At 32.9% G+C, this 18,567-nt stretch overlaps 1 long non-coding RNA gene across 28 annotated transcripts in view; it reads right to left on the reverse strand.

Annotated features, from left to right (window-relative positions):
- Positions 1–1,427: 1,427 nt before the first annotated feature.
- The window catches only part of LOC121757282, a 35,957-nt gene continuing 18,817 nt past the window's right edge, over positions 1,428–18,567 (reverse strand). For 17 of the 28 annotated variants that reach the window (XR_006041238.1, XR_006041237.1, XR_006041239.1 and 14 more), the window contains 20 exons: positions 18,321–18,478; positions 18,098–18,221; positions 17,860–17,988; positions 17,693–17,750; positions 17,389–17,507; positions 17,059–17,169; positions 16,269–16,960; positions 16,121–16,196; positions 15,929–16,003; positions 15,592–15,720; positions 15,413–15,513; positions 14,629–14,732; positions 12,783–14,504; positions 12,635–12,690; positions 12,088–12,537; positions 11,909–11,990; positions 11,674–11,794; positions 11,514–11,601; positions 10,434–11,390; positions 1,428–2,551 (listed from right to left, as the gene is read on the reverse strand). This is a non-coding gene — a long non-coding RNA (uncharacterized LOC121757282). The remainder of the gene's footprint in view (positions 2,552–10,433; positions 11,391–11,513; positions 11,602–11,673; positions 11,795–11,908; positions 11,991–12,087; positions 12,538–12,634; positions 12,691–12,782; positions 14,505–14,628; positions 14,733–15,412; positions 15,514–15,591; positions 15,721–15,928; positions 16,004–16,120; positions 16,197–16,268; positions 16,961–17,058; positions 17,170–17,388; positions 17,508–17,692; positions 17,751–17,859; positions 17,989–18,097; positions 18,222–18,320; positions 18,479–18,567) is intronic. The other 11 variants (XR_006041216.1, XR_006041232.1, XR_006041224.1 and 8 more) reach the window with 11 other exon arrangements.

Here is an 18,567-nt window from a genome sequence, read left to right on the forward strand (position 1 = left end):
GTTGAGGTATGGGGGTTTTGAAAGTCCAATTTCTTTCTGAAGTGCTAGGCATATCAGAACAGGAGGCTCTACTACTTTCATAGATAAAACTCCTGATGTTACTGGAATTTGAGAAAGAATTTGTTCTATCAAATTTGACTATTATAGTTCCATCAGGTTCTTCAATGATATCTGATGGTTCAGTTTTCTCTAAGTTTCTAGGGGCTTGTGGTCCTTTTATGATAAACTGACTTGGAATTGTAATCTCATTCCATTTAAGTCTTTTAGGAGTATAGGTGGTAGGTTGTTCAGCATCAACCTGTAAGAGGATGGTTTCTCCTTTTGAGAAAGGATTCCTGCTGAATTTAGGATTTAAGTTTGAAGACATAAGTCTAAGATAGACCCTAAACATGATTGCAAAATTTTTACATTCATGAAACTCATCTCCTTGTATTTGGACATCAAGGATGAGACTCTCAAGAATCATGGGATCTGTAAGGTCTACAGAGAAATTAGGAGAACAATTAAAGTATATAGGGCCATTACATATGTTGGTTTGAACCATCGCTAAAATAGATGTTTTATATTTTTTGAGTCTTCCATCTCTTAGAGTAATATATATGGGAGAATCAACTCCTATGTGAACCAAGGGTTTGACAACAATTTGAGCAAGACCAAAATGGGCATATCTATACTTCTGTTCCCTGTATCTCTTTATAGATTCTCTATTAAGGAGGGGAAACTTTCTGATTGTTGCAATATGCTTCTAGTCTCTTCATGAGTTCTTATAGAAAAGGCAGTTTTAAAATCAATGAGACCTATATCATAGAAATTTTCTACTTTTTCTTTAGGAATAGTCCAATTTGAATAATCAATAGGGGCATGTATCTCACTACTTGAGACAATATTTTTGTCATTCTTATTCTTAGTACTGGATCTTAACAGATTTCTAAATCTACTGGCCATATATAAAAAGAGATAAAGACTTGGATTAGGAATTGGTTTAGATGGAGAAACTGGTCGCAGGGGAACACTATGCGTGGAACACCTAGACATAAGGCTTGCCAACCGTCTTATAAGCTTACCAGACCTGAATTCCAACGTTTCTCTTACCAAACTTATTCTTAAGATCACTCTTATCATCTCTGTTTTAAATATTAAGCTAGTTGAATTCAAAAAGCTACTAACATCCATTACCGCCATCGAAATGGCTCTGATACCATTTGAGCTTGAGTTTTGATTAATTTTGATTAGATCAAGAAATCCTATGATGTTCACCTTGTTGTTAGAACACGTATTGGCAACAGCCGTGTTGTGTAATAACGTATTGGTTTTCACCATATGATCTATGATAAAGTTTTGATAAATTATTCCATTATTAAAAGACATATGAAGAAGAGATAATATATGCAGTATGAAAGTAGTTTGCATAATGAAAGAAAGTGATATTAAAAAGTAATATGAAAACTCACTTTGGATTAAAACTTGGAAGGTAAAAGAGGGAAGGAGGGAGAAGAGCAATGGTTCTGAGATCAGTAACCGGTGTCCTTCTCTTCCTAGAAAACCTCTTATTTATAGCCAACAACCCTGGCTACATAGGAGTACAGTATCTTACAGAAACGTAAGCAATGACATAAAACACAATAATTTACATAGTGGAACAACTATTACAAACAGTTATTTACAAAAGAGTGGCTACGTGGTTATTTCTTCTGAAGTAGCCGTCATTCTTGACTTTTGAGGACAGAGCTTTTGAAGAAGGTGGCTCATGAAGCAATCATGCAGCCAATATGAAGTTAATTCGCTGAATCTTGTTTTTACAATACTTGATGTATTGACAACGTCTCCATTCTTCATTATTATGGTAGAAATCCATATGATGACTTCTTCTCATTCGGTATTTGTACATTTCTTCCAAACATCTTTCTTCATTAAGAATTGCTGCCTGGAGCCATCTGAGTTCTGATCTAAAATCGAATCTTTGAAAAGGATGCATTGGTCAGGCTGCAGTAATAATGGAGATAATTTTGAGAGTTCTTTTCATCCTTTTAATTCTATTGACTCTATGAAAAATGTCATCAATGGTTTCTCTAAGAAATGGAAAATCCACTTCTTCCGGAGGGACTTCAAGAATAATCTTTGTAATCTCTGAAAGGGAGATGACCATTTCGGTATCAATCTTGATATTTTCAATGAGAAACCTAGAATAGGCTTCAGTATTCTTCTTTCTAAAGAAACCTGTCATCAAAAATCAAAGCGGTCCTTACCCCAATAGGATCAGAAGAGACCGATTCTTCATATTTGGATTTTGAAGAGACAGACTTTTGAGCCATAAAATCGAAGAAATCTCTCTTGATATGTTCTGGAAGATTTTCCAGAAAATTATTTGGCTCTGCAATACTGGCCTTCTTTGTTCTTTCTGCCTTGCTTTTCTCTTTCTTGTCCTTTTGGAAAATCACCTTTTCACCAGTGGTAAAAAATTGTTTGACAGCAGATTCAGCTCCAATATGATTTTGGAACTTAGCCCACCATTTAACTTTATAGACCCTTGTCAAGGAGAAAGGAGTAGGACCTGGAAAGATTTTATCAAAATTGAAATCCCAGGAAAAAATCAAAGGGACTTTGAACTCCGCATGGAACATGATGAATTTTTGGAAATTTTTTAGAGTAGAATATTCAGCAAAAGTATGAAACCCTTGTTGAACATCAGAGGGAAGAATTTGGATTGAAGATCCCATTTTCCTCCACCAATCAGAGAACCAAACATGGAACTATTTTTCACAATTATGATGAAAGCTTATGAACCAAGAGTGATTATAATATCTCAATAAGAAAGCTCTGAACCAAGCATTCTTATAATCGATATAATTGTACCCTTGAGCAGGGTGGTTAAAATTTTTGAATTCATTGAGGCCACCAAAAGTGGTTGTGGTAAGGACTCTTTTGATAATACATTTTAAATACTCAATTTCTTTGGATCTATTGTAAATATAAGTTATTTCAACTGAGTCAGAGTCAATTAGAATAAACTCATAGTACTTCTGATCTTTTAAACAATCATCAGATTCCCAGAGTTGGGAAGTATTTGAAAACCGGTTCCTTATGAAATCAATTTGAGAGGGTTTGGCAGGAAACTCAGAGAAAGGAGTCGTCCCACAATCTTCATGCCAGTCTTTAGAGAAGTACTTGAACTGATCAGGCATGTTAGGTATTTGAATATTGGTGGATTTTGGATTGTTTGAGGTAAGAACAGTTTTATAAGGTATTTCAAGGGCGTTTTGAAGAGGGGAAAACCTGTTAGAGAGAATTTGATTGGGTTTTTGAGGAATCGTCGGGGTCGAGGAAGAGATCAGGGCTTTTGAGGCTGCTTTTGAAGGGAAGACTTCATAGTCTTTGATACTTTGTCTTTTGGATGTCCTAGAGTCTGTCATTGTGACCTTGAACAAATTCTCTAGTCAGAAAATCAGGTAGAGAATTGTTTTCTCATCTAATGAACTCAATTTCAAAATCAAATAGGGATAAAATGGATTGCCATCTGGCAAAAATGTGTTTTGAAACAATATTTTGGACATCTTTGGTAAGGACTTCTTTTGCGGATTTGCAATCAATCCTTATTAAGAATTTTTTGTTGTAGAGGTCATCTTGGAATTTTTGAATGCATAAAACAATGGATAAGATTTCTTTTTTAATAACGGAATAATTTATTTGTGCATTATTCCAGATACCCGAATGGTACCTGACAAGGTTTTCTTTTGAATCTATTCTTTGTTTTAAAATTCCTCCATAACCAATGTTTGAAGCGTCTGTTTCAATGATCAATAAGGCTTCTGGATTGGGGATGCCAAGACATGGAAGAGTCTTGACTTGTTGTTTGATAGTTTTGACAACTTTAGTATGTTCTTCTGTCCAATCAGAGGGGTTTTTCTTAAGCCTTTGATAAAGAAATATAATCGCATTGGACACTCACTATATATACAAAATACAAAATCTACACATAAAATACGCACACAACAACGTAATACACAAACTATACACAAAGTATTAACACAAAATACACATTGAACACACTATAAATTAAACAAACGGACTCAGTACACTGAACACAAAACACACACATTATACACAAAGTATAAAAGTATAGAACATTTACATATGAGATACACAAAATATACACAAAACACATATTACACATAACACAAAATAAATACTACATGGCACATAATATACTATACACACAATATAAACAAGCCAAATTACAAATGAAACACACACTATAAAAAAAAACTACATGCACTACAAACACACAACTCAAAACATTGCAACTATACACAGACCAAATAAACTTATGCCCAAAACACACACACACACACAATACATACACTACACATACTATTCACAAAATAGACACATTATACACACTTTAGACATTTTACAAGAAAAAGCAGACAACACACTACACTAAACACACACTGACGCACTACACAAAATACACACGTACAGAAAATATACTCATAGCACACACTATAACCAAACTATAAAAAAATACAGCCACTAGACACACGTTATACACAAAATAAAAGCACAATACACACATAATTTCACACGAAAACAAACAACATATACACACACTACGTACATTGCACATAATACACACGCTATACACAATATATAAACACAAACTATATTCACAAAATACACACAATCACGTTGCACACACACATTATGCACACAATTACATTGCACACACTATACACACACTGCACTTACTACTCTAAATCCTAAACAAAATATGCATTACGCACTATATATAAGATACACAGAACACACATAGTTTACACACAATACCCACGCTATACTCAAAACACATACTTCACATACTATAAAAAAACAAACAAACAAAATAAACTATACACAGAATACGCAGACTATACACACTAAACACAAATAACACACACTAAACATTATACTCAAAATACAAACATCTACACATACAAAACACGCACCGTACATACGCTACAAAAAAACACACACTATACAGAAATATAAAGTATTATAAAATACATGTGCATAGCACACTTAAACACACATTATACAAAAAATACACGCATTAGACACACACTATACACACAATACACATTGCATAAATTATAAACAAAACAAACGGACTAAATACACTATACACAAAACAGACTCACTAGAGAAAGTATACACAAAATACACACACTACTCACAGAATACACTGCGCATACTACATACTACATACTACAAATTGTACACACTATATACATACACTATACACAAAATACAAGCATTAGCCATGCACAAAAAAAATACGCACTGCACACAATACTGAATGTGTAACACACTGCTTACATTATAAAAAAAATACAAATAGCTACACAAACATATATAACAAAAGACTAACACTATGTACAAGTATATAAATATGCACACTCTATACACAAAATATGCACACAACACATAAAAAAAACATATGTCACACACAATAAACACAGTATACACAAAATATACGCATTGGACACTCACTATATATACAAAATACAAAATATACACATAAAATACGCACACAACAACGTAATACACACGCTATACACAAAGTATTAACACAAAATACGTATTGAACACACTATAAATTAAACAAACGGACTCAATACACTGAACACAAAACACACACATTATACACAAAGTATAAAAATATAAAACATTTACATATGGGACACATAACACACGAGACACAACATACACAAAATACATGCACTGTACACAAAATATACACAAAACACATATACACATAACACAAAATATATACTACATGGCACATAATATACACACTATACACACAATATAAACAAGCCAAATTACAAATGAAACACACACACTATAAAAAAAAAAAAACTACATGCACTACAAACACACAACTCAAAACATTGCAACTATACACAGACCAAATAAACTTATGCCCAAAACACACACACACACACACACTATACATACACTACACATACTATTCACAAAATAGACACATTATACACACCTTAGACATTTTACAAGAAAAAGCAGACAACACACTACACTAAACACACACTGACGCACTACACAAAATACACACGTACAGAAAATATACTCATAGCACACACTATAACCAAACTATAAAAAAATACAGCCACTAGACACACGTTATACACAAAATAAAAGCACAATACACACACATAATTTAACACGAAAACAAACAACATATACACACACTACGTACATTGCACATAATACACACGCTATACACAATATATAAACACAAACTATATTCACAAAATACACACAATCACGTTGCACACACACATTATGCACACAATTACATTGCACACACTATACACACACTGCACTTACTACTCTAAATCCTAAACAAAATATGCATTACGCACTATATATAAGATACACAGAACACCCATAGTTTACACACAATACCCACGCTATACTCAAAACACATACTTCACATACTATAAAAAAACAAACAAACAAAATAAACTATACACAGAATACGCAAACTATACACACTAAACACAAATAACACACACTAAACATTATACTCAAAATACAAACATCTACACATACAAAACACGCACCGTACATACGCTACAAAAAAACACACACTATACAGAAATATAAAGTATTATAAAATACATGTGCATAGCACACTTAAACACACATTATACAAAAAATATACGCATTAGACACACACTATACACACAATACACATTGCATAAATTATAAACAAAACAAACGGACTAAATACACTATACACAAAACAGACTCACTAGAGAAAGTATACACAAAATACACACACTACTCACAGAATACACTGCGCATACTACATACTACATAGTACAAATTGTACACACTATATACATACACTATACACAAAATACAAGCATTAGCCATGCACAAAAAAAATACGCACTGCACACAATACTGAATGTGTAACACACTGCTTACATTATAAAAAAAATACAAATAGCTACACAAACATATATAACAAAAGACTAACACTATGTACAAGTATATAAATATGCACACTCTATACACAAAATATGCACACAACACATAAAAAAAACATGTCACACACAATAAACACAGTATACACAAAATATACGCATTGGACACTCACTATATATACAAAATACAAAATATACACATAAAATACGCACACAACAACGTAATACACACGCTATACACAAAGTATTAACACAAAATACGTATTGAACACACTATAAATTAAACAAACGGACTCAATACACTGAACACAAAACACACACATTATACACAAAGTATAAAAATATAAAACATTTACATATGGGACACATAACACACGAGACACAATATACACAAAATACATGCACTGTACACAAAATATACACAAAACACATATACACATAACACAAAATATATACTACATGGCACATAATATACACACTATACACACAATATAAACAAGCCAAATTACAAATGAAACACACACTATAAAAAAACTACATACACTACAAAAACACAACTCAAAACATTGCAACTATACACAGATCAAATAAACATATACACAAAACACACAAACACACAAAATACATACACTACACATACTATACCCAAAATAGACACATTATACACAACTTAGACATTTTACAAGAAAAAGTAGACAACACACTACACAAAACACACACTGACGCACTACACAAAATACACACGTACAGAAAATATACTCTAAGCACACACTATAACCAACTTATAAAAAAATACATACACTAGACACACGTTATACACAAAATAAAAGCACAATACACACACATAACTTAACACGAAAACAAACTGTATATACACACACTACGTACATTGCACATAATACACACGCTATACACAATATATAAACACAAACTATATTCACAAAATACACACAATCACTTTGCACACACACACTATGCACACAATTACATTGCACACACTATACACACACTGCACTTACTACTCTAAATCCTAAACAAAATATGCAATACGCACTATATACAAGATACACAGAATACCCACGCTATACTCAAAACACATATACTTCACATACTATAAAAAAACAAACAAACAAAATAAACTATACACAAAATACGCAGACTATACACACTAAACAAAAAATACACACACTAAACATTATACTCAAAATACAAACATCTACACATACAAAATACGCACCGTACGTACGCTAAAAAAACACACACTATACAAAAATATACAAGTATTATAAAATACATGTGCATAGCACACTTAAAACACATTATACAAAAAATACACGCATTAGACACACACTACACACACACTACACATTGCATAAATTATAAACAAAACAAACGGACTAATACACTATAGACAAAACAGACTCCATAGAGAAAGTATACACAAAATACACACACTACTCACAGTATACACTGCGCATACTACACACTACATAGTACAAATTGTACACACTATATACATACACTATACACAAAATACAAGCATTAGCCATGCACAAAAAAAATACGCACTGCACACAATACTGAATGTGTAACACACTGCTTACATTATAAAAAAAATACAAATAGCTACACAAACATATATAACAAAAGACTAACACTATGTACAAGTATATAAATATGCACACTCTATACCCAAAATATGCACACAACACATAAAAAAAACATATGTCACACACAATAAACACAGTATACACAAAATATACGCATTGGACACTCACTATATATACAAAATACAAAATATACACATAAAATACGCACACAACAACGTAATACACACGCTATACACAAAGTATTAACACAAAATACGCATTGAACACACTATAAATTAAACAAACGGACTCAATACACTGAACACAAAACACACACATTATACACAAAGTATAAAAATATAGAACATTTACATATGGGACACATAACACACGAGACACAATATACACAAAATACATGCACTGTACACAAAATATACACAAAACACATATACACATAACACAAAATATATACATCATGGTACATAATATACACACTATACACACTATATAAACAAGCCAAATTACAAATGAAACACACGCAGTATAAAAAAAACTACATGCACTACAAACACACAACTCAAAACATTGCAACTATACACAGACCAAATAAACTTATACACAAAACACACACACAAAATACATACACTACACATACTATACACAAAATAGACCCATTATACACACCTTAGACATTTTACAAGAAAACGCAGACACACACTGACGCACTACACAAAATACACACGTACATAAAATATACTCATAGCACACACTATAACCAAACTATAAAAAAATACAGACACTAGACACACGTTATACACAAAATAAAAGCACAATACACACACATAACTTAACACGAAAACAAACAGTATATACACACACTACGTACATTGCACATAATACACACACTATACACAATATATAAACAGAAACTATATTCACAAAATACACACAATCACGTTGCACACACACACTATGCACACAATTACATTGCACACACTATACACACACTGCACTTACTACTCTAAATCCTAAACAAAATATGCATTACGCACTATATACAAGATACACAGAATACACATAGTTTACACACAATACCCATGCTATACTCAAAACACATATACTTCACATACTATAAAAAACAAACAAACAAAATAAACTATACACAGAACACGTAGACTAACACACTAAACATAAAATACACACACTAAACATTATACTCAAAATACAAACATCTACACATACAAAATACGCACTGTACATACGCTACAAAAAAAAACACACTATACACAAATATACAAGTATTATAAAATACATGTGCATAGCACACTTAAAACACATTATACAAAAAATACACGCATTAGACACACACTATACACACAATACACATTGCATAAATTATAAACAAAACAAACGGACTAAATACACTATACACAAAACAGACTCATTAGAGAAAGTATGCACAAAATACACACTGACGCACTACACAAAATACACACGTACAAAAAATATACTCATAGCACACATTATAACCAAACTATAAAAAAATACAGACACTAGACACACGTTATACACAAAATAAAAGCACAATACACACACATAACTTAACACGAAAACAAACTGCATATACACACACTACGTACATTGCACATAATACACACGCTATACACAATCTATAAACACAAACTTCCTTAGCTTAATAAGATTTTGAATACAGGTTGAGATATTAAATTTTGTAAAAAAAAAAGAAATTCAATCCAATTCAAAACAACCAGAATCACTTGCCATAGACCTATAGCCCGAAAATTCTTAACAAGAAATAAAAGCATATCACATAGACAGTTAATACATCAGTTACCTTCTCAACCAAGCAAGGTAGAAAGATGGGTTGCCTCTGCTTCTGTCATAGTGTAGCCCTCATTTTTCAACAGATCCAGAAGCCTGGGATGAAATTTAAGTACCTTATCAAAGTTACAGAAGCTCAAAAGTTAAGAAAGGATATGAGATAGTTTAAATATGATAGATAAGAATTATCAGAACATGTATATACACCTGCTATAACATCATTAGAGAGCTAGATATTGGAGAATCAATAAAAATTTGTAATTTTAGCAAATCCACAAACAAGCAGAATAAACAAATGTTCTAATTGAGAATACTCATCAAATATGCTACCACTCATTTCCTTTTCAGTGAATTCAGTGAGCTTTAATTCAGTGAGCAAAGCACACAGGCATGCTGACAAAAAAACCGATTAATAAAATCCTATTTACCATTAATAAGCATGATGTGTTGGATTCACAAAACCTTAACACAAATTAAGAGTATATCTAAGACTTCAATCACCTCTCTTCCCATGGAGGAAGAACCTGTATATCATAAACAAATCGAAGGTTAGAAGAAAATTTCAAGTTACACAATCAAAACCAGAATTTATGTTGAAAGAACCTTCTGCAACATCTCAATGCCATCAATTTGACATCATAATGTTTGAGAAGTAAGTAAAGTCACTTACTAACATCTATAAAGAATGTAACATATGATCACATGCAAAAAAATTATATAAGCCACACAGATGCCAAAACAAGTCGAACACTAATGGTCTAACAATTTACTCAAACCCAAAAGCTGAAAAAAGTTCTAAAAAGTTGTATGAAGGCCTCCTCTGTGGTATAGAAAAGCTAATCCCACAAAATTAATAAAGAAATCTTACAAGAGAAACGAAACCTCAAAATGAAAACTGAAGATCTTGAATGCGCTCTATATGCAATTCTTCGAATTTGAATCGGCAAACAATAATCATTTCCCTGTCATCCTGCGAGAGTAACACTAAGTTAATAATCTACTTTTTTGGCATAAAAGATACGGGCACTGTTTGCAGCCTGCAGCTACCAAAATATTTGCACCTTATTGCCCTAAAAAATAAATCTGTACCAACCTTGCTGATCAAAACTCGTGACTGAATATCGATGTCTTCAATAGACAAGATGGATTCTTGCATGGATCCCTTGTTAGGTGCCAACTCTCTAAATATACAGGACATCAATTAAAATATACATTATGGTTCAGAAGAAAGATATTAACCACAGAAAACATACGAAGGTGCATTTCTACTTTCATGCCAAGATTCGCGGTAACCATGACCGTTTGGTTTTGCTGTCTTTAGGATGCTTTCTGCCGTGATGCTTAACAAAACATATCCACCAGATTCATAATTATCTGCAATGGATATGTGACACGAGAAAAATCAATAAAATGATATGGAAAAGTGAAAAAAAAATTAATATATTTTTTATTAAGAGATAAGTGAGTTAATGGAAAGTATCATAATACCTTGAAAAGCTCAATATGGCTTCAGTTGTTTGCTAATAATAGCTAAATCAGAACCTTGTATATCTCTCAAATTCTTGGATACCTATAATGGGAGAGATATAAAATAGATGTGGTGCAATCTAGCAGCTAAAAGAGTTAGCAAGCCTCAATCAAGTAATAAAAATTATGGATGTCCATACCGTTTCTTGTCCACAAACCCTCAATACATTAAAGTATGCTTCAGCCGCTTTACGAACATTTGCTGATTTATCCTAGCGTCTGTGAGAACAGCTGAAATACATGGTAGTGGTAGACACAACAAAAGATGAGGTCAACAATACTCAAAACAGAAGTTGGAAAACCAAATCGACTACAGACCATTTTATTGGGATGAGCATAGCTAAGTATCTAAGGTACTCAATGACCACTCACGCATATGTAAAGCTATTGGCTTTGAGGAATTCGGGATTTGTTAAATGATCCCAAGTATTTATAATATTGGGATTGTGAATCTCAGTTAGTTAGCGCAAGAGACTCTTAATAAACTAATAACTAATAGTATAAGAAAGCACCAATTGTGGATAAAGTAGCAACAATCAAATTTTTGTTAGTGTCGTGTAGACGCCCTTTTATAGCTCCAAATAGATCTCCTAAAACAAGAAAGAAAAGAGGGCACGTCATGTAGATAATTATTTACTCCATATACAAAATTTGAGACTAGTTTTTTCAAATTTTCGACTGACGTACCAGTTCCATCCAGCAGAACACGTTTGTTCACCTCTTCCAGTAGATTCCAAGCGGACCTAGAAGAAGATAAAGTCAGATTGATGGCATGCCCTCTTATAAATCATTCAAAGATTTGATGATTAACAAACACATACTCCATATAACAAACCTTCCAATCAGAACTCTCTAAAAGAAAGTGGGGTGATCTTTTTTATTGATATCTTCACATGGAAGACAATCCATGCCACCAGTCACCGCAGATGATGTAGAATAAGTTACTTTAACAACCTTCTTTGGAGTGCAGATGCCTGCAATACTGTATTTGTAAATTTGAATTGAAGAACAAACTTATATTGGGAAAACTGACAGTTTTACACCAAAAAGAATTTACCTCGTAGTAAAGCAGGTTTAATGCAGAAATACCTTTACATCTACCAGAAAAGCAAAAAACAGTAAATTCATGTTCACCAGATGCAGTTAATTCCTGGATGCAGCACCTGAACATTTTTCTCATTCCAGCCAGGAATAACACAGTAAAAGGATCAACATCTCAACAGATGGATCCAAATTCGTTTGTTATTCAATCTGGTCTTCAAAGACATAATAGCTGAAACAAAAAACTTAGTAGCAAGATAACAATTTTGAAAAAGCAGCCCAATCTGCCAATGCAATTCATACAAAAGAATCACAGTAAGCGCAATACTCTAACATCAAAGAACCAAAGACAACATGTATATAATAGTAATATCTAGCATTTTTAGAAAAGACCAATAAATAAAGGAGTATATAAATATTCACCAGATGAAGCAAAGAAAATATCAAGAAAAATAAAAATAAAAAGGCATGATATGAGGATTAATCTACTACTTAGGTACTATTTCGCTTCAAACAATGGCAAAGGAATGGATAAAGGTTTATCTTGAAAGCAAAAGAAAAATTCAAAACAAGCAGATTTCTTGACTCCATAAACTTGTAAATAATGGATGGACAAATAATAACTAAGACAGAACATTACCATGTACTTAAGTTGCTAAATCTATAAAATATTTAAGTATATTAACTAACCAGAAAATAGAAAAACAAACAATTTCTTAAACAGGAGCATATTAACTAACCAGAAAATAATTCCTCAAGAAATACAAAGGAAGGATAAAATTATATTGAAAAATGATCATCTATGAAATGATCAAAAGACACCAATTGACTTACAAAAAAAGTGGGCTACAATGAACCCACGATGCAAAACCATAAATTAGGGGGGGCATACAAAAACTAAGAGTGAAGCACCTACATAGATCTCCAAAAGTTAAAACAACTATCAATCGATTAAGTAAGACTATGCAAATGCTTTCAAACAATGTCGTCAAACTATGCAACATAACATTCTTACAGAAGGAAGATTCACTACATCAATAATATAAGAACAATACATAATTAAAAGAAAAAATAAACAAGATAAAACAGATCAAGATATAATACATTCGTGAGCTTGATCAAACATTTAACAACCAAATCGCAGAATTTCTGGTTTCTGATTGCTAGAGACTCATTTGATGCTGGAGAAGGCCATCTTAATGGATCCAAAGGTCTTAACAGATTTATAAGAACAACAAATGATGAATTACGCTATGCATTATCCTGCACGTGCAATCCGGCCCCACAACAACAATTATATTCACAAGAGAGGAGAAAAACTAGCAATGCTTGCCTCATAAGTTTTATAGTGATAGTTACCAGAACCTTTAACATCAGAGCATTAAAAGCTCTCAAAAGTTGACTTCCATCATCCATCCGTGGAACCCTATCATCCAAAAGCCATAGCAACAGTTTCGTGTAAGATGAGACTAGTACTCTCCTTATCTCCTTATGCAAGCCTCTTGTTCTAAAAAGTCTGCAACAAAAGCAATACCAACTTCAGACCTCAATTAACACACAAATAATAAAAATCATGACATGACTCTTCAATTTTAGGCGCTATAAGTTTTTTAGGTCAAAATAATAATTGCCTTATTCACCGGGCATGAAACTAGTTAATCAGCATCATTCTGTATTTCTTCCATTGTGCTGCCCTTGGGGTCAGCAGTTGCTTAAGCCAATTCATTGCACACAACTTTCATCCCTTCAACAACATATTGGCAAAAAACAAAAATAAGTTTCTCAAAAGATAGCTATAATTGCCCAAATAATGTAGAAATGACATTGGACAAACAAAACAGAATCAGAGATATTGTCAGTAGAAAAATTATGAAGAAAAATTAGAAAAATAGATAAATAAAGTTCCAATTCAAGCAATAAGAACATTACTAATACAATTTTGAAGAACAAATAATTATATGAGATCATGTGAACATACAAAATGTAAAGGCTATGCAAAGGTCTTAACAAATACGCAATTTTTAAAACATTTTTAAACATCACTAACCAACATCAACCACTTAGCAATGCAGTCTTGTTAGATCTTTAAAATAAAAGGTCAATCAAAGTTACAGAAGATCAAGAGTCGAGAAAGGATACGAGATAGTTTAAATATGATAGATAAGAATTATAAGGACATATGTATTCACTGGCTGTAACATCATTATAGAGATAGATATTGGAGACTCAATAACAATTTGTAATTTTAGCAATTCTAGAAACAAACTGAATAAACAAATGTCCTAATAACAAGTGTCCTGAGAACACTCATAAAATATGCAACCACTCATTTCTTTTTAAAAAATATCATTTGATAAATTCACACAGCCAAGCACATGGGCATGCTAACTAAAAAAACAAACAAATTAATAAAATCCTATTCACCTTTAATAAGCATGATGTGTTGAATTCACAAAACCTCAACACAAACCACTTTAAAAGTATATCTAAGACTTCAATCACCTCCCTTCCCATGGAGGAAGAGCCTGTATATCATAAACAAATCGAAGGTAAAAGAAAATTGCAAGTTACATAATCAAAACTAGAATTTATGTTGAAATCACCTTTTGCAACATCTCAATGCCATCAACTTGATTTTTGAAGTCAGCACTTAGAGCCTCCGATGCAGATCCTCTCGAAAGTATTTCATGACATCATTCTTTTTGAAGTAAGCATAGTCCCTTACTAAAAATCTATAAAGAATGTAGCATATCATCACATACATAATTATTACATAAGCCACACAAATGCTAAAACAAGTCAACACTGATGGTCTGCTACTATTTACCCAAACCCAAAAGCTGATAAAAATTTGCAAAAGCTGTATGAAGACCTCCTCCGTGGTATGGAAAATCTAATCTGATAAAATTAATAAATAAAATCTTAAAAGAGAGCAGAAACCTCAAGATCTTGAATTTCCTCTACACGCAATTCATCTAATTTGAATCTGCGAACAATAATTCTTTCTCTGCCATCCTGCGAGAGTAACACTAAGTCAATAATCTACTATGCCGCCTTAAAAGCTACAACATTGTGTGCAGCGTTATCAAAATAATTGCACCTTGTTGCCCGATAAAATAAATGTGAACCAACCTTGTTGTGACTGAATGTTGATGTCTTGAAAAGACAAGATAGATTCTTGCTTGAATCCCTTGTTAGGCACAACTCTCTAAATAAACAGGACATCAATTAACAAATACATTATGGTTTAGAAGAAATATATTAACCACAAAAAACATACTGAAGGTGCATTTCTGCTTCCATGTTGAGATTCGCGGTCGCCATTTCCATTAGATTTTGCTGTCTTTAGGCTGCTTTCCAACGTGATGCTTGACGAAACAAATTCACCAGATTCATAATTATTCTGCAATGGATATGTGGCACAAGAAAAATCAACATAATGATATGAAAAAGTAGAAAAACAATATAAATTTTTTATTAGGAGATGAGTGATTTAATGGAAAGTAGCATGAAAAGCTCCATATGGCTTCAGTCGTTTGCTAATATCAGCTAAAGCATAATCTTGTATATCTCTCAAATTTTCGGATACCTGTAAGGCGAGAGATATAAGATAGGTCTAGCACCATCTAGCAGCTAAAAGAGTTAGCAAACCTCAATAAAGTAATAAAAATTTTGGATGTTCATACCGTTTCATGTCCACAAACCCTCAATATTTCATTAAATCATGCTTCAGCCTCTTTATGAACATCTGTTGATTTATCCTAGAAAGGTAACCAAGAAATATCCTGAGACATAAAGTTGGCACAAACAGCTACCTGAAGAATATCAACTTTGAATAACAAAATGCCGTAATAGCAGATGTAGTGGGTTTGATTAGCTTGATTGCATCATGAAACTCAGCTAATCCAGCAAGTTGTCTTGATAGCCAATCAAATTTCGCCCCTCTGCGCCTACTTTAGCCTGTGAGAATAGCTGAAATATATGGTAGCAGAAGACAACAACAAACGATGAGGTCAGGGATACTCAAAGCAGAAGTTCGAAAAACACTATTTTACAAATCGACTACAGACCATTTTATTGGGATGGGCAGCACAAGGCCAAGTGTCTAAGGTACTCAATGTAAACTCACGCATATGCTTTCTGTTGTCGCCAAGGCATTTCAAAACATCTGAAAGAATGCCCTGCATGGGCCACATTCATGTAAATGATCAAGTTTTCACAAGAGCTATGTACATGACAGAAGAGTTTCAATATTGTGATTTAAAGGTATAACTATTGGCTTTGAGGAATTCTGGATTTAATAAATGATCCCAAGCATTTATAATATTGGGATTGTAAATCTCAGTTAGTTAGCGCAAGTGACTCTTAATAAACCTATAAGTAATAGTATAAGAGAGTACCTAGCTTAATTTCTGCTGTCCCATTGTGGTCCCAAGAGCACCAATTGTGGACAAAGTAGCAATTATCAAATTTTTGCTACTATTGTGTAGACGCCCTTTTAGAGCTCCAAATAGATCTCCTAAAACAAGAAAGATAAGATGGCACATCATGTAGATAATTATATACTCCATATACAAAATTTATCAAATTTTCCCTTTTAGAGCTCCAAATAGATCTAATAAAACAAGAAAGATAAGATGGCACATCATGTAGATAATTATATACTCCATATACAAAATTTATCAAATTTTCCACTGAACATACCAGTTCCAGTTCACCTCTTTCAGAATTTGGTTACATTTTTAATAGATTCCAAGTGGACCTAGACAGAAGATAAAGTCAGATTGACGGCATGCCCTCTTAAATCATAAACATATTTGATGATTAACAAACATAAACTCCATATTACAAATCTTCCAATCAGAACTCACTAATCCTTTTAACAAAGTGGGGGGGATCTTTTAAACAGTATCTTCACGTGGAAGTCCATCCAGGCCACCAGTCACCACAGATGATGTAGAATAAGTTACTTTAACAACCTTCTTTGGAGCTGCAGATGCCTGCAAAGAGTAATATTTGTAAATTTGAATTGAAGAACAAGCTTATATTGGGAAAAATGGCAGTTGCACTACATAATTAAAATTTAAGAAAAAAAACTAGATATAATACCTTTGGAGCTTGATCAAACATTTTAACAACCAAATCAGAGAAATGAAGATAGACGTCTTGATGGATCCAGATTTCCTAACAGATTTATAAGCACAAGAATTGATGATGTACGTTCTGTGTTATCCTGCACGTGCAATCCAGCCACACAATAGCAATTATATGCGCAAGAAGAGAGGAGAAAAAACAAGCCAAGCTTGCCTCATAAGTTTACAGAGATAGTTACCAGAATCTTTAACATCAAAACATTCAAAGCTGTTAAAATTTGACTTCCATCATCCATCTCCGGAACCCTATCATCCAAAAGCCAGAGTAACAGTTACGTGATGAGACTATGAGAGGACTCTCCTTAAATGCATAAGCAAGCCTCTTGTTCTGAAAAGTCTGCAACAAAAGCAATAACCACTTCAGACCTCAATTGACACCCAAATAATCAAAACCATGACATGACACTTTAATTTTAGACATTATTA

The sequence above is a fragment of the Salvia splendens genome, chromosome 12, assembly GCF_004379255.2.
Source record: "Salvia splendens isolate huo1 chromosome 12, SspV2, whole genome shotgun sequence".
NCBI lineage: Eukaryota > Viridiplantae > Streptophyta > Magnoliopsida > Lamiales > Lamiaceae > Salvia > Salvia splendens.